This window comes from Thunnus albacares, chromosome 10, assembly GCF_914725855.1.
Source record: "Thunnus albacares chromosome 10, fThuAlb1.1, whole genome shotgun sequence".
Taxonomy (NCBI): domain Eukaryota; kingdom Metazoa; phylum Chordata; class Actinopteri; order Scombriformes; family Scombridae; genus Thunnus; species Thunnus albacares.
This window is the reverse complement of record NC_058115.1, coordinates 29992979-30007599: the sequence shown is the minus strand read 5'-3', so window position 1 is coordinate 30007599 and position 14621 is coordinate 29992979. Positions and strand designations below refer to the sequence as shown.

The 14621-nt window shown below is 39.0% G+C and overlaps 1 long non-coding RNA gene across 6 annotated transcripts in view; it reads left to right on the top strand.

Annotated features, from left to right (window-relative positions):
* LOC122990799 overlaps positions 1–10140 on the top strand; it is a 28207-nt gene extending 18067 nt beyond the window's left edge. For all 6 annotated transcript variants that reach the window (XR_006405485.1, XR_006405484.1, XR_006405486.1 and 3 more), the window contains 2 exons: positions 8381–8475; positions 8731–10140. This is a non-coding gene — a long non-coding RNA (uncharacterized LOC122990799). The remainder of the gene's footprint in view (positions 1–8380; positions 8476–8730) is intronic.
* Positions 10141–14621: the final 4481 nt, after the last annotated feature.

The window sequence follows — 14621 nt, the reverse complement described above, 5'->3', positions numbered from 1 at the left end:
ATGGGTGAGCGACACGCAGCAGCAAAAGCATGAAGGACGAGCAGGAGACCGAGAGTCACAGAGGTCAATGGTGTGTGTGTGTGTGTGTGTGTGTGTGTGTGTGTGAGAGAGAGAGAGAGAGAGAGAGAGAGAGAGACCTGTGGTTTACTCATTAACCCCTCCCTCCATGTAATGCAGGTACACACACACACACACACACACACACACACTGTACAATACCTCTATATATCCTTATTGACCTACATGTTCTCAAAAATGAGAATCACATGCTTTAAAAGTAAATAATCCATAAAAATACTAAACCCCCATTTGTAACACCTTTCATACATAATATGCAGCTCAAACTGTTTTACATAGATTTGCATTGAAAAAACATTTTAACACTTAAAAGATGGAAACACTCACAAAATTAAATTAAATACCAAACTACTGGTTAAAAGCATGAGTCTTAAGATATATCTTTGAGGAAAGCAAAGCATTTATTATTATGAAAGTTATAGATTATATCTTATTGTCCTGTATTTGTTCTTGTTTTCTGTAAATTTTTTTAATGGAGATTATGCTTTATTGTAAGTTACAGTACACTGTGTATTTATTTTACATCATTTGGTGAACAGTTTGGCCACTGAAGTGAGAGAGAGAGAGAGAAACAGAGTATCTCCATCTAAATCTCTTAACAATGAATATAATGACTCCATGTCAAAGGCTATCTGGATTCATGAGATGAATTATGGCCGATGTGTTTGTGCGTGTGTTCAGATTTCACATGTGGGATTAGAGCATCATCATCTGGCTAAAAAGGGCGGAAAGTTCAACATCTGACCACTGCAGGAACTCTGCAGATTAACAGACTGACAGACTGTTTGCTTTTCTTCCATTCAATACTATTATTACTGTTATCTAATACTATTATTATTGTTACTACTACTACTATTAGTACTAGAGCTGCTTTACTGTAACCTTCACTGATACAACTGTTATAATTACTACCAGTATTGCAACTACTGCTTCTGCCACAAACTGTAATACCGCTGCTACAAGTATGATGCTAATGCCATTACTGCTACAAGTTATATAATAACAAGGGATAAAATGACGGTGTGTAATGTGAGAGGCGTCACTCGTGGCAATGAACCTACAGAGAATTATCAGCGACTCTGCAGCTCCTCTCGGCTTCACGCAGCTTTATATAGCGAGTTTCAGCTCATTGTTTAGCCGTCCAGCTGCAACTTCACTGTTTCGTTTCACTCTCAGCGGCTGCAGCAGGCAGCTGTTTCCAGAGAAAAAGCTCTTAAAACCCACTGTACACTACCTGCTCAGCACCAAAGGGCAAATAGACAAAGTTAGCGACTAGCTGGTGAACACAGTGGAGCATTTAGCAGCTAAAGAGCCAGCTATTTCCCTCAGGAGTTGGTTGACAGCAAAAACTGGATGTGGACAGACTGCTGGATGTGGAAATAAGCAACTGTTTGCCAACAAGTTCAACAGATCAACTTAAAATGTTAAAAATACAACAAGCATTACAACTTACTGTTACTATCATTACTACCTCTGTTGCTGTTAGGCCTACAGTGCATGATTAATGAAGTTTAGTTCGAGCAGGAAGACAATTAACATTTTATTTCATCATCACTGTGTAGCTCCACCTATCGGTCACTATTCAATAATCTCTCCTGAAACTGTTCGCGGGCTTTTCGAACATCCAATGATCATCTTAGCTGAGGGATATTTGAATCACCATACTTGCTCTGTCTTTCTGCTGTAATTGCAGTCTACGCTGCTTCTCTGCATCACCCCTCCACCACTTCACCACCACCACTGTCAAAGCCCATCTATAATACTACTACTACTTTTACTGTCACTATTATCATTAATTTCCATTATATAACTACTCAAACAACCAGTAGGCCAACTACTTACATGACTATTGCTGTCACTTCTATTGCTATTACTGTGCTACTTCTGCTTCTCCTAATTGTCTTACTGATACTATTATTACTGCTACGACAAATACTGTTAGTAATAACCCCACCATGTTTCCTGGTACCACTACTACTGTCACTTGTTCCACCATTACCACTACAAGCACTGGTACTTCTGTTACTATGATTACATCTGCTAATGTGCACTGATTCATTTTAATATACAACCAAATAGGCAGTTACTCAAGAACATTAAGGGCCGCATTATAACTAGAAAAGACACACTCGATGGCGAGGTGAACAGCCTGTCGTCGCAGAGGGGAAGGAGAAATTGTTTAAAAACGGGGATGACAGCGCACATTTTAAGACAGCCTCTCCTGGAGGGCATTAACAGTGTTGTTCTCCACTGTACAAACAAAAACAGTCAGAAAGAGTTCAGTCAGGATACTCACGTCAAGATTTAACCATTTACTGTAACAACATGCATTTTAGTTTGCTGGCGTGTCTCTACTGGAACAAATGTAAGGAAGCCTGAGCTCATAAAACCCCCCGTGGCAGAGGCTGAGACATTTGATGAAAACATTAAAAAGAAACATTAAAAAAATCACAAACAAATTAATGTTAATACAGGAGTAGGCCGGTGTTGCAGTGACGGGCAGAACTCAGCATTGTTGTACCGCCTGTTGAGAGAAATAGGTCATGAACATATATGATTTCAAGGAGGTTGTATGACACATGTGACTATAAACTGACTTCCATGCCTGCCTGAACTACTACAAGTCTCCATAAAAAAAAAGAGCTAGAGTGTGAATGGTAAATGGACTGTACTTGTATAGCGCCTTTCTAGTCTTCCGACCACTCAAAGCGCTTTTTACACTACGAATCACATTCACCCATTCACACGCTGAATGGGTACCATGCAAGGTCCCAACCTACCCATCAGAGGAAGCTAACCATTCACACACATTCATACACTGATGGCACAGCCATCAGGGGCAATTTGGGGTTAAGTGTCTTGCCCAAGGACACATCAGCATGTGGACTAGAGGAGCCGGGAATCGAACCACCAATCTTCCAATTAGTGGACGACCCGCTCTACCTCCTGAGCCACAGCCGCCCCAAGTGCACTCTGAAGTGTGCAGAGTGTACGCATCGGTGATTTCGGAAAGTTACAGAAATTGTTGGACACAGCCGAGTTTCCAAAGCTGTTCTCCCGTCCAACTAGCAGTTCTGATGGAGTATAATGGTGCCTTTAGCTGCTCACTCATCCTCTTTGTCATCATCATCATCATCATCATCATTTATGATTCTGTAATTTATTCTTTATTTTCATTGTAAATTATTATATGTGTTTTTATGTCTGTCTTGGCCAGGACGCTCTTGTAAAAGAGATTTTTAATCTCAGTGAGACTTTTCCCGGTTAAATAAAGGTTAAATAAATAAAAATCATCATCATCATCATCATCCTCACACCGGCAGAACTGGTCAATACGGCAGACTGACACCTCCCAGTTTCAATCCTTGATCCTGACATCCAGCCGCTCGCCTACCGGTCGTCTCTCCGCCTGTCTGTCACCGCTGTCAGGCCGGAAGCTGTGCACATGTCTGGCCTGAGCTGTCAGTCACCGTGACCTTTGACCCCGAATGTGTCATCTATCATCAGCACCGCAGTCTTCTTGTCAACAAGAAACACAACAAGACAGGAGCTTTCACACTCGCTGCTTTCGTTTCCTCTCTTCTGTCATTCCACAACTTTTTTTTCAGCATCACATGAACACTTTCCTCTCGTCTGTTGTCAGCGCGCTGAAACTCTGAAAATCCTTCAGGGTGCTTTGTTTAACCTGGACTTTCACCTGAATAATGGTTTGTGAATTGCTCAGTTATCCTTATTTACCTTTTCAGTTATTTATTTATGCATTTCCTCTGAAATTCTGTCTTCATTCAACTCTTTTCCTACATAGTCATTGATCAATCTGTTGATAATCTGACTCATCCAGTTAGTGGACAAGTTTAATTTTGCATATTTTACTCATTTTCTCCCCATCTGGATTATCCTCACCCTGAGCACTGTGAACTCTGCTGTTGACCCGTGAAGGGCTGCAGAAAAACACGGTGTCACCTGCTGTACCTACACACGAGGAATTCACAGGAAATGATGCGTGAATGTCATCCACTCAAAAAGTTACTGTTTATAAATGTATCTTATTGATGCTGTAATAATTGAGGAATTATTCAAAAAAACTCTTCTTCAGGATGCAAAAATGTATTTTGGAGTAAAACACTACAGAGTACAAGAACTTTTTTTTTTCATCTAAGTTAAGACAAAATAGAAAAATTTAAAAATTAAAAGCATTCAATTGGTGAAACACGATGAAACACTCAAAGGAAATGTTGCTATATTTCTCACAAAGTAGCTTCTCAAGGACTGTTTGCTGCAGTGTTAAACCACACTTTCTGTTACCAAAGTAACCGAATCAATCAGACATGAACTCTTGAGGATTATAACTTTGAAAAATTGCATCAACTCGGCAAAACTGAGATTCTCAGGCAGGCGAGAGCGTCGGCTCAATGGATGAGATATAACAGCGTAATTACTTTTCTATAAGTGAAGAGATTAATTTAATTACAATGTGTTCCAGTTGTACAGTTAATTTTCAACTCGCTGCACTGATAAGCTCTCAGCGTCGGTTAGTGTTTCAGCTCAGAGTTTAACCTGATAAGACAAACAAAAAGTAAAACCAGTTCACATATTCAACACTGTAACAACAACAACACACACACATGCACGCACACACACACACACACACACACGCTCATGACCCCACATAAACATACGGATTTAAAAAGTCCATAGTGACATGCATTCACACACATATACACACACAACATCCATAAACACAAAAGCACAAATGTACACTTTCACCTAATCATAAACACCTATAAACACACACAACTCCATGCACGCACACACACACACACTCTTACACTAGATAAAGACACGGGCATTTATTAAACTGTAGAGATTATAGCTATGATGATTAGTCGATTAATTGATTTTTAATTGATTTCGACCTGAAATTAAACTATTTTGATGATTATTTAACAATTTTGTCATTTTTCCAATCAAAAAAGCCAAATATTTGCTGGTTTAAGCTTCTCAAATGTGAAGATATTTTGCTTTTCTTTGTCATATCTAACAGTAAATTGAATATATTTTGGTTTTGGACTGTTAATCAGACAAAACAAGCAAAATGAAGACATCACTGTGGGCTCTGAGAAATAATGAATGGAATTTTTTCACAATGTTTCAACATTTTATAGACTAAACAATCGATTATTAATCATCTTAATAATTGTCAGATTCATTGATAATGAAAATAATTGTTAGTTGCAGCCTAATAGAGGTTCATATTTGCTAAAACACCTGAACACACAAGCACAATGCTCACACTTTAACACCTACATGTATAATATGTATGTACACATGCATATTGAACCAGAGGTCAACACTCCATTTCACCATGTAAGTGGAATGTGAAAGCCCTCAAGACTAATTTATAAAACAGTATTGATCTATTTGGAAATAGGGCAGCACACACACACACACACACACACACACACACACACACACACTCACACATAGCCCCACATTCACACACTCATCTGTTCTTTTACACTCTGATATATGTGATGTCACTGGGAAACGTGTGGATGTTTATGTTGATGTGTTTTCCTTTATGTGACTGCGTGTGCGTCCCTTTCATAGTACATATAGTATAGAAGCCACGCCCCCCTCGCCGTCCGTCCACCCATTCATCATCAGCCTGTTTACAACCAAACAACGAGGTCAAACGGAGCATGAGAACTGTTGTGAGTGATCATAGTTCATGCAGACACTTAAGTATAATGGTATACATTTTATGATATACAGTAAATCATTGTATATATACAAAATGTAACCGTACCATCTGGAAGATATTTTGGTCATAAGGTCATATTTGCATGACTTTGTCTAATGAAACAAACAGGATGTGAACATGCAGAGATCCAACTAACTCCAGCATAGCTCCACCCACCTTCAACCTGAGTCTAATCAGCAAGAAAAACTGAAAACACCTGTGTGAGTGTGCAAGGCCTTTAAGTATTAGCTTATTTTTTAGGAGCAATAACCAAAAAAAACAACTTTAATTTGAAGTTATTTAAAGGACGTTCTTGGTTTACTGGAACTTTCTCATTTTGACAGTTTGGGCCATCATTTCGGTTAAAATAAAAAATCCATTTCAAGAATTTGTATTGATTTTTTTAATTTCTTGATTGCGTTGAACTTCTTGTAATTTGTAATTGCGCTGCATATTTTTGGTTTTATTTCTGTGAAGCACTTTTTTCAAAACTTGTTTTTGAAAAGTGCTATAGAAATAAAGGATATATGATAAAACAGTACTCACTAAGTTACAGGAATATGGTGACATTACATGAGCGGTCAGATGGTTGTAAACAAGCCAGCAGTTCAGCTAGAAAATCTAAGCCACTTTTTTTGAGTTACATAACAACTCACTTAGATTTTTAGGAAGTTAGGAAGCAAGCCAGGAGATGAGAAGACAGCGAGGTGATGAGTCAGTCAATAAAAAGCAGGAGAAATGAAGCAAAGAGGAGAGGAAACCATAGACTGCTTATAAAGATGGACGTAGCGAGGACTCAAATGTAACCCATTGGTTTGCATTTGAGTCAGTTTGAAGCCCAGAGTTGCAGCTTACAGTTGGCGCCATCTTTTCTGTTTGGGGCCAGGACCTCTCAAATAAGGAGTGCAGGATGTTGCCTCTCACTCTCTGGAAACACGCCCTACCTCGGACCGAAGCTAACGCTAGCTTACTGGGAATACCGAGCGCTGCACACCTGGGCTAATGTTAGCTACTTTAGCTAAATTGTGCTAACAGGGCAGGTATCATAATCAGGTAACAATAAACTAAGTGTAATATTTCAACAATTAAAGTCCAACTCAGTGTGAGTCCCGACTGTCAATCACAGCTGTCAATCAACACCCACACGGCCGACATCAGAGCTACTATAAGTCTTCAAATCTTACTAATGGAGTAATAATTTCCAGAATGACCACCAGCACACTTATTAGAGGGCCAAATTTTAGCGATTGAGACCATAATGACTTGTTGAAAGAAAATAACTAATTTCTAGAACCAGTTTGAGCATCTAGCGGCCTTCGGTGGCACTTTAAGGTACTTCTGCAATGTTTTCAGCTTCAATCTGTGGTATTTGCCATTTGGAGGAGACACACACCCCTAAAACGGCAAATTAATTAGAGGTGCTGGTAGACAGATTACCTTTGGAAAGAGCCAAGCTAGCTGTTTCTGCCTTGTTTTTGTGCTAAGCTAAGCTAACCGGCTTCTGGCTGTAGCCTTATACTTAACTGACAGATATCTAAATTAGTATCAATCTCCTCCAGAGAGTGAATAAGCATATTTCCCAAAATGTCAAACTATTTTTTTTTAGGTAATTTGATTGTGTCGGTAGCTCATTCCTTCTTATCAGAGAGGCGACAAAACTCTCTTTCCTACAGAAGACGCAGCCGGACAGAAGAAAGAGTGAAACTTTACTTGACTTTTTTAAGGAAAATTGGTTCATGTTATGTGTTCTTACTGTTTTGATAAAAAAGCGCCCCAAAAATAAATTTTCACTTCTTTGAACTCCGAATCACCTCATCACCAAACACAGTGTGGCTGCAGCTGGCAGCAGCTTGCCATCCAGATACTGACGCTCATATTTAATAGACGACCAGAGGGGAGCAGCATGAATTCAGTCTGAGGGACGAGAGAGCTGTTAGCGTGCACACACACACACACACACACACACACACACACACACACACACACAGACATATACACACAGGAAGAAGAAAATGCATTTTGGGATTGATGTGTATTGACTTTGGTATAAATCTTGGCATATCACAGGCTGTCCACATGTGCAGACATAATATATAGGTGGACATGCACACAGATACACATCAACACACACACACGGACACGCACATTCATATACTCACATACCCAAACATATGATAGATGGGATGCATATTGTTTATCAGGGACAAACTTCTTTGGCACTGAAGAAATATACAAAACAAGCAAGAATTTGTGTGTACACAGCAAAAAGAGATGAGGCGATAAGACAAGACAAGGAGAAAGGATATAGCAGGAGAAAGTTAAAAAAGAAATATAAAAATTATTATATATAATAAAAGAGGTGAAAAATGCTTAAAGAAAATGTGTAGGAAAAAATTCTAGAGGAATTTGTGAAAACTTAATGTGTTTATGGGATCTCAGATGACCATAGTTAGTGAATTAAATGTAATTCATGCCACCAATATGCCGATACGGATGACATCTTCAACTGGAAATTAAATTAATTGTATATTTTTGTTTTCTGTTTTGGTTGGTTGGCAGGGAGACTGAGCGAGACAGACAGGTTACCAGTGTATCCAGTCTAGACCAGTCCACACATGACGTCATCCAATCTGGACTGAGCTTCTTAATGAGAGGTTTATCTTATGGACTCACTGTACCTATCTCTGCCAAAGCCTTTTGTGTGTGTGTGTGTGTGTGTGTGTGTGTTCAGCTAAGGAAGTAATCTGGACAAATGTCCTTGAGGGACAAAAACAGTCTCTTGTCTCCTCACACACACAGACTGGTGCTTTGACTGATGAGAGTTTTAGCAGTTTTAAAATAAAGTCGCCAGTTAGGAAAGTCTTTCTTTATCCTTCATCTTCTTTCTCTTCTCTTTATTTTACATGCAGGTTTGACACTCTTCCAGCCCATCTTAGCACATACGCTGACAGCTAAAGGAAACAGTTAGCCTAGCTCACTCAAAAGTACAACAACAAGACAACAAGGGATCCGATTCAGGATTCAGGACCGCGAAGGACACATCTTTGTAGACCACGTCCTCCTTGGTCTACAGAGGATTTCTATTTGCGTCACCAGCTGTCTGTCGACTGGCAACTTTGACAGCTGTAGTTGACAATCTGGACACAGCTAGTGGAAATGGAGCCATAAAATTTAAAAAAAAAAAAAAAAATGTTTGTTTTACCATTTATTAGAGGAAATGGAGATACTTCAACACCGGCATCGTCACATGATTTGTCTCAGGATGAGAGAGGACCATGGCCAGCTAAATTAAGATTGGTTAAACTGTGCCAACAATAATGTTAACATTAGCTAGTTAACAACAGTTAGTTAGCATAGTTTATATGTCTAATGTCATTTAACTTTGGCAATATCATATAATTTCATATTTAACATAACCCTAACTTTACTTCAATATTAAAAAATGGAGCAAATTTCTAAACAGGTGTTATTTGGATGATCACATATTGGGAGTCTAAATGGTCACTTTCTCATCTGAAAATATATTAAAACTTAATAAAGAGTGTCCTGAAGGATTCACTGGATCCTCCAAATTCGGGAAAAGAGGCTGCATTTGAAGAATGGTGGAGCCAGATGTTGTACACATTCTTGGCTTAGCCCAAACCCAGGGGTGTCCGGTCTCCCCCTTGGAGATTTTTTTCCCATTTCCTGCAGCAATATGCGCTATGTTTCAAGCCATTTGAAATAACAGAATGCCTAAAAAATCTGTACATCATTTGGGGAAAAACATGATAATTGAGAAAAAAAATCATCCTGTAGAGCCTGAATCCTATTTTGTATCTAATTGTTCTCCAACTGTCTTCATCATTCTTAAACCATAACACAACAAATCACTGCAGCCACCGAAAAACAGGCAAAAACTGTTTGATTACTTACTATTTACCACTATTTTTAAGTTACATAACAAAGGTACGGTAGGACTTTGGCCCAAACAACATTACTTATCATGAAACCTATTTTTGTTATACTATGCTGGATTAGAGTTCACAGAATTAATGTTTAGCTGTCAAATCTGCTATATTTGAATCCATCCCATAATAATCCGGGCTGCTCTAAACAACAATGCCAAGTAAATGTGATCTTCAATACTCTGAATTTAATTTTAGGCCAATTATATTAGATTTCTTCAGGGAATAGCATGGTAGGATAAACAACATGGGTATATATCATCATATTATGGTACTTTATTTGATCAACTCCTGGTTACTTTGTTCCCCTTTGCTTTGCTTTTCTTCTTCTCTCACTCTCTCAGCTGCACTCATTTAATGTCCTTTACTGAAAGGAGAAAATATAAAAGAAAAAAGTATCAAGATTTCTGATCATAAACTTAATGTGCAAAAAAGATTAAATGCATATCTTATTCCCTTATATCTGCGTCTGGCACCTCTGCTCACCTTTACTCGTTCTGTTCTTCGCTCCTTTCTTCTCAACACATTTTCATTTCTCTTCCTCTTCACCTCTTCACCTGCTTTCTCCTCAAGTTTTCACATCTCATCTCCTATTCTCTCCTTCATTCTTTTCCTCACTTTCTCTTTCACTCCCTTCTTTCGTCTCCCATCCTCACTCTTCAAATCCAGACTTCCATTTCTGTCCTCTTCTCACCAACTCTCCACTCCTGCTTTTACAGGTTTTCTTCTGTCCTTTCCTCTTCGCTCTCTCACTCATTTTCTCTCCTGGCTCGTCTATAAGCTAATTAGCTAGCTAGCTAGCAAGCTTGCTCACAGAGGTGACACAACTGAATGAAACCATGGATGTATTATAAGAGCTGGATAAAGGACTAAAAATGACACCCATTCAGTTCTATAGAAATTGCTCAGCTGGCGCATACGCCAAAAAAAGTTTCTAGCTTCCGGGTTTGCTTCCGCATTGTGTGGCCCACTGAATATGCGCAGTAGTGTTTCCCCCGCTGGGCCCATAGACTTTACATTGTGATGATGTCACAGACTTTTAAATCATTTTTCTCAGCTCAGGGAAAGTTTTACAAATATAAAACCTCCATGGATCAAAAGTTCATAATAGAAAGAGTCATAACTGACATTGTTTGCAGTTCAAGGTGTCCTGTCAACAGTTTTACAGACGTCTATTTTACAATGGTGGTCTATGGTGAAAATGTGCTTTTTGCTGCAATACTACAAGTGACCACTGGGAAAAATTGGCTGCAAGGCTCTTTTTATACATCCATGAATGAAACATGACACACACAACCTACAGATGGTGATATTTCCCCAGTAATAGAACTTTTGCTCCATTGATTTGCGGGTGCAGTCAGAGAGACTGTACTTATAAGCACAGCACTGCTAATTTGAGCTAAATGCTAACATCAGCAAGCTAATATGCTCGCAAGATATGCAAGATTGCAGATATTTGGTCATGAAGAAAATTGGACAAATTAATTTTTATTAATCTTTGTCATTTGATGATATCTAAATGATAACTAATAACTCACCAAAGTTATTACAATTCATCCTGAGGGGACATGAATGTCTGAACCAAATGTCATGGAAATCCATCCAATACTGTCAAGGCATTTCACTTCAAACCACAAATATGAACCTCATGGTGGCGCAACAGGAAAAGTGAGGAGATCTCCAAAGTCATAAGGATTCATGCTCTGGGAATGAATGAATAGCAAATCTGTACAATATTGTTGAGTTATTTCAGTCTTGACCGAAGGACCAACCATCAGACCGACATTGTTGTCCTGTTAGCATGACCTTTAAACAGTTGTATTAACAAGGTGAAATATAAAACATAAAAATTAAATGGTGTGATTGCAAGAGAAGGTAAACATCTGGTCAAAAACAATAGCCAGTTTGCACAAATAGAAACCACTGTAAACAAAACTATTGATGACAATGAATGAGAAACTAGCTAGATAAAAAAATATATATAGGATGACTCATCCACTGCGTCATCTTCCAGCCCGATTCTCTGCCATGCTGGCCAGTGTGCCAACGTCTACCAGACATGTGAGCAGAGCGTCTCACTCTCAGCTCACGTGCATCTCTTTCATCCACTCCACTATCCGTATGCACAGGCTCTATTTTTGCCAGAGGACCCACATCTCTGAAGCATAAAATTAACTTGTGGATGTATTTAAATGCATATATTTACTGACAATTGACTTAACACAGTATTTGTGTGTTTATTGCATTTGTGACTGACTTTGTTTTAACACAAATACAACAAAACTAGTTTTTCTTCTTTGTTAAGTAAGTTGCAAGAGAGATGGAAAAGGACGAGACAGAAAAGAAAGGTGTGTGTGTGTGTGTGTGTGTGTGGTAGACACAAACAGCTTTCCTGCTGCTAACACACTGTTCAGGAAATATAGATACAAGACAGCTTGAGGTATCACTCTTATTAAACTGAGCCACGCACAGCAGCCACAAAGCATCTGTTACCGCATGTGTTTTCATATTGTTGGTAAAATACATAAAAATATCTGCAAAACACCTCTACGCTATATTAGAAATGCACCTGCTGAGGAACAGATGCTCGACTTCTGAAACTTCTGGTGGACTTTGGGAATGAGACGTGACAGAGTGATATACCATATCCAGTGGACGTCCAGTGGTAGGAGTTGTGGGAGGGGGGGGGTATTTTTTTATCTTATACCAGCAGGTTAGCCCTCCTTCTAGTCTTAACTAAGCTAATCATGTCCTGGACCTATGATGAATCCAATGCACAGAGATGAAATGTACATCTGTTTTTATTACCTGGCTCATGTTGACGCCGCGTAAGTCAGACTAGTCGTTTATATTTTACCATTTTGAAGCCAAAAGCTTTGTTAGAAATTGATATCACTGTCAAAACACTGTCTCCTTTTTTAGGTAACATGCACTCAGACACATGTTGACAGTACAACTCTTTATTAAATCTCAGGCCAGTAATACTAATAACATGACATGCAACAGTACTGTATAAGCATTAGTTCAGGTTCAGGTTCTCATAGACAGGACAGGTATTGATCAGTTCAACAGTAAATAAACAGTGTGATCAATCAAACTACAACTAGTGACCTACGCTGACCCACTGACAGACTCAGAACAGTCGAAACATTATACAAGTTATGAATGGTGATTGACTATCTGCTTGTGTAAATGTTAGTTTCTCTCTGCAAACACACACACACACACACACACTCACACACACACACACGCATGCACTCGGTGACCTTCATCAACACATTCATACCGCTTCAAAAGATCTTTTCACCTTTTTGAGATGAAATGTTCAAACAAGATTTTACACCTTTGCGTCACTGACGCAGTATCCCTCCTTTCCAACTAAACTGAGTGTGTGTGTGTGTGTGTGTGTGTGTGTGGGTGGAGTAATAGCCCATCACAGAATGCTAATAAGAAGTCTGTATAGGAGATTGAAACATCAAATGATGCCTCTGTGTCTCACAGCTGGGAGAGACAGACAGACAGACAGACAATTAGTACATTGTTTACTGACATTTATCAATCTGTCGAGGACAGAAATTACAGTTCCCCACAGCCCACTATTAGTGAAACTGGGCACAGTGAACAGGAGGGAAGCCTGAGGAAAAGACAGTAACACTGAGCCAAATAAAACCAGATAGATAGATAGATAGATAGATGGATAGATAGATAGATAGATAGATAGATGGATAGATAGATAGATAGATAGATAGATAGATGGATAGATAGATAGATAGATAGATATATAGACAGACAGACAGCATGTCAGACTACCAACTTACCAACTCTCCAAGTTGGTGTGGTCCTGAATAAGCTCATCTCTCTGTGTCAATGCACTGTAAACACACACACACACATTCTCATGCCCAAAGACAGAGAACAGAGGGAGCAATATCCAGCATCGTCTGTCTGTCGAAGGCTGACCAAGCAAGGAAATGTTTGTCTAGTCTGGTACCTGCTGAAGTTAAGTGGAAAAACACGAGATTGGAAGCACGAGATCCAAAATATCAACAGCATGACGTTCCCAGAGTGACTCTTTCCCTGCATATTGAATTTAGTGTTGCAGTAGATACTCAATACCACAATACCAAACAGGAAAAAAAACACACACACTACAACACTACGGATGTAACAATGAGCATTAGCCAACATGTTATTAAGTTAAATATGTGTTCTTTGTAAAAAAAAAGACACTCAAAGTCAGAGCAGGACTGATAGCTATGAGAATAAGTTAGCTAACATAGCTAGCTTGCAAACATTAGCCAGCAGGCTCAGTATAGCTGAGCTCCCTGCTTAAATCCACTAGCTAGGTGGGAAAATAAAATACTCAATGCTAGCATATCTCTTATACCACTATAAGGACAATATATAACCAATAGAAGTGTTATGATATATTGTCACATTGCTTTTTTGCCTCACATATACTCACAGACAGTGTACTATTATAAGTGGAGGCTGTAAAAAAAGAGCTCCAGTACATATAGCAAGGAGATTATGTACATGATGGAAAGGTACATTGTTTTGTACATTGTTGTAACATAAGACTTGAATAAGTGCCAATGAGTGTGGTTTCCAGTAAGTTTCCACAGTCTCACACCCAGGTTAATCCCTCCACCAGAGGAAGGTTTATTATACTTAACACAACATGTGAAACAACATGTCCAACACATAGTCTACCATCCCATAACACATCCATCACAAGCAACAATAAAACACATTCCCCCATCGGCCGGCTCAGCTCCAGCCTGTTTGTGCTGTTTGCCAGACACATAATTAGCAGGTGGAGAACATATTAAACGATGAGAATAACAGGCTAC